The sequence below is a fragment of the Octopus bimaculoides genome, chromosome 2 (genome assembly GCF_001194135.2).
Source record: "Octopus bimaculoides isolate UCB-OBI-ISO-001 chromosome 2, ASM119413v2, whole genome shotgun sequence".
NCBI lineage: Eukaryota > Metazoa > Mollusca > Cephalopoda > Octopoda > Octopodidae > Octopus > Octopus bimaculoides.
In genome coordinates this window covers 50,356,728-50,360,759 of record NC_068982.1, presented here as the reverse complement: position 1 = coordinate 50,360,759, position 4,032 = coordinate 50,356,728, and the positions used below count along the sequence as shown (strand labels likewise).

At 36.4% G+C, this 4,032-nt stretch overlaps 1 long non-coding RNA gene across 1 annotated transcript in view; it reads left to right on the top strand.

Annotated features, from left to right (window-relative positions):
* Positions 1–4,032, top strand: part of LOC128250927 (uncharacterized) — a 9,053-nt gene that overhangs the window by 3,581 nt on the left and 1,440 nt on the right. The gene's annotated exons all lie outside the window — the stretch shown is intronic.

Sequence of the window (4,032 nt, the reverse complement as noted above, 5' to 3'; positions counted from 1 at the left end):
AAAAAAAAAAAAAAAAAAAAATATTTAATCGTTTATTATTGTTTATATTTTGAATTACATATATATGAGGGTACCAAAATCTTAAAAGTGTTTGGGCCTTAATCCGGCCCTGACACTACCTCACAATTTCAACACAGGCATACAAAACAAAAAATACATCATAATCTATGGCGCTGTGCAGTTGGACACAGAAGAATGTGTCCAACCACCAAAGCATGCAATACGTGCTCTGATCAATAAACATCCGGGCTGTTGCCATAATAACGAAGCTAAAGCACACAGAGTGAAGCTGCTTGGCACAGATTGACCTTGAACTCTGCTGTACATGCGCACAAAGTTTTAACGTTGTAGCTCACTTCTGCGGCTTCACTCTGCGTGCTTTAGCTTCGTTAGTATAGCAACAGTCCGGATACTTATTGATCAGACCTCGTATATAAAAAGATCCATAACATTGATTACCTATCTGATATTGAAATAGAAACTTTCGTAGAGAATAGGTGAAAATTAGGGATTGCAGATAGTGACAGCAACTACACTGGTTCTAGATCTTAAGTGATCTTTACAAATAGGAAAAAAAAAAACAAAAAACAAATGAAGTTCCTGCTTAACCGCCTTCGAGGCTCCATCAGCTTCCCCAAAAAAAAAAGTGATTTGTTATACATATGTAAAACATCGATCGATTCGACCTTGTCTTTTGAATTTTTCGGTTGATGTTGTCTCAAGTTAGCTAGCGTAACTATTACATAAAGTACGCAGGAAACTCTTGTAGCTGGTAGTTATGACAAGATTTGGTGTCCGTTTATATACATTGCTATAACTGTACAAGGCTTCGTGAAAAACATATAGCGTTAAATTGTAAGAACATTGTATTTAGAGGAGTTGAAATCTTGATAAAGTGATCTGCACATTCCTGCAAATAAGTACGGCGTTGATTCTTCATCATCTCCGGGCTGGTATTTGTATGTGTGAAATCAGCTAAGTGAGAAATCACGCTGGTTTGATTAAGTATTAAATAGTGAAAACAGTTTTGAGAGCAGAATTGTCTGGGATTGAAGCGAGTGAAGTCCGAATTCTCTCTGATTGAATGCGCCAAAAACGTCTGCTTATATCGCCGTTGCAGAAGGAATTTTTTAGAATAAACACGTGAACACAGTCCTCATTGGTTGAAAATTGGGTCTGCACACATACACGCGTGATCCATATATGATCGAAATCAATCCTTACTAACACCTTCGACTCACTTCCGACTGAAGAAGTATATCGAACTTCCCGTGTGCAGAAGCACTGTCAGTATCGTCCGGATTTACGAAGTTGTCCTAGTTCTGAAATCCTGCAATTAATTTTAAAATATTTTATCGAGAACATTATATAGATTTATATCACGTTTGGCGGAATTAAGATGGATTCTGTGAAACCTATATGTGTTTGTACCTGCATCGAATGCTGTCAATTGAAGGCAGAGTTTCACAAATTAAAGTATATATATAATTTTATTGATAAGACAAGGTATAACTAATGATCATTATACATTCTTGTTTATTAGAGTAAATTTGGCTTACAACTGTTTCCGGTAGTCATTATAGGTACGTTACTGATACGTTTACTCAGTTGGTCTATTGATAAATTGGGAAAAATTGAACGACCTAAAAAAAAAAGGAGGGGGCAAGGAGCGAGAAAGGGGTTGTCATAAAACATTAGTCATTTTGAGCCCTAACAAAGTCCCAAAAGCATCCGAAAGGAAGTGGCTTTTAGTTATTGACAGAAGTGCTGATCGATTTTCCTTTACCAAACCTCATGATGTTGCTTCTAATAAATTTTGATTTTTATGACTATACCAACTATGATGTCTGTCTACCCACTCAGCTCTACTCCTCTGTTCTTTCAGCCTTAGATATACAAGGGGTTTGATAAACTAGTCTATAAATTAAAACTGACCCCATAAAAACAAAAAAATCAGTGACAGGCAGAGTCTGTAACAATGCATAATTTCTTGAAAATTCAGTAACTTCTAAACTGGAGTGAGACAGCATGTTCTTTGTCTATCTCCTTAACTTCCTGGAAATTTTAGGTAGAATTATACTAATGTGTCCCTCTGTTCTAATTTAATTAAATTCTATGTCTTTGTGCAGCTGAAGATTGCTCTGCATTTTAAATTGATGTAATGATTGCATTGTTCAATTAAATGGAGTTGCATGAAACGATCGTACTGCATTACCTCTGGATGTCCTTGTTGATTATATATATATATATATATATATATATGAGAAAAAGAACTTCATTGGCTTACAGCTGTTACTTCTATATGATGTTCCTATAGTTTCAACGGACCCTCGAATATGAAGTGCAATTTATTTGGGAAAAGTAATTACATTTTTTGAACATAGAGGGAAAGCATTACCAGAGAGAAAGCCATTACGGAAACATACGTATATTGAGTTCTACACCTGGTTATTAGTTTCGCAACGCCTAAGCGAAATATACATATACCTATATAGGTAGGTAGGTAGGTAGATAGATAGATTGTGTATATGGTCGGGTAACATTAAAGACTTGACAGGTCGCAACAGTGTGGCCCTTCTATGCGTCTTGAAGAAAAGGGAGCCGTGAAAACTGTCGACTGACAGAATGTCTGGAATGTTACCTCGACGTTTATTTGCGGCAGTCGCAAAAAAAAAGAAGAAGGAAAAGATATGTCTGTACGCGTTACGAGCAAGAATATAGGGTTTTGGCAGATTAATAGTCTTTGAACAAGCTTTGAACTACCGTCCTAACGCTCCAGCTCTTGAATATTTATGTACCACGCTTTTTACCCCTTTTATTGGTCAAACTATCCATGCTGTAAATTGCTTTACGATTACTTTTAACGAGAATTTCTTTATTGATTCTTCAAAAAATCTATTGTGACATGTCCAAAATGCATTTTTTCTTTTCGTTTATTCAATTTTTTTTTTAAGGATTAATATTTCAAACTACATCAATTTAACATTTCGCTATCATGCTGAACATTAGCTTTGTAGATGAGATGAAAAGCTATGAAAAATTGAACTTGGACTTCATCAAAACATTAAAGGAAATGAGCTGAAGAATGAGAGATGATAAATTCTAAAGGAAACAAAGTAGAACTTTTGTTTCTGTAAGGCATTATGCATTTCGTTTAGCCAGTGAAATATAATAACATGACATTTGATGAACAGCTGTCACAAAAGACAAAATAGGATATGCTAGCAACACTAGCCCAACACTATCCTTCATTAGAACTCGATCGTTTCAGTCAGGGATTTAATGGATTACATTAATTAAAAAAGAATCTCTGATTAATATTGAACTTTTACACTTGTTAAGGAATTTAGAATGTGAATTTTGCCAAAATTTATGCTTTTTCAGAGCTGTTCTATGAATGCTGTAAAGTTCTTAAAAGGCTTCTGATAGAAGTTTTCTTCACCTCACAAGCTTTAATAGCAATAATTATATTATATTTTACAAAGATCTGTGTTAGCTGGACGGAATACGGAGCTGAATACAAACAAGCATTTGGTTTATCTTTTGTTATTTACTTGTTTCAGTCATTCAGCTGCAGCCATGCTGGGGCACCACATTGAAGAATTTTTAGTCAAACGAATCGACCCAGTACTTATCTTTATAAAGCCCGGTACATATTTTATAAGTTTCTTTTGCCGAACCGCTAGGTTATAGACCATAATATTTGTTGTTGGCACTCCGTCGCTTACGACGTCGAGGGTTCCAGTTGATCCGATCAACAGAACAGCCTGCTCGTGAAATTAACGTGCAAGTGGCTGAGCACTCCACAGACACGTGTACCCTTAGCGTAGTTCTCGGGGATATTCAGCGTGACAGTGTGAAAAGGCTGACCCTTTGAATTACAGGCACAACAGAAACAGGAAGTAAGAGTGAGAGAAAGTTGTGGTGAAAGAGTACAGCAGGGATCGCCACCATCCCCTGCTGGAGCCTCGTGGAACTTTAGGTGTTTTCGCTCAATAAACACTCACAACGCCCGATCTGGGTATCGAAACC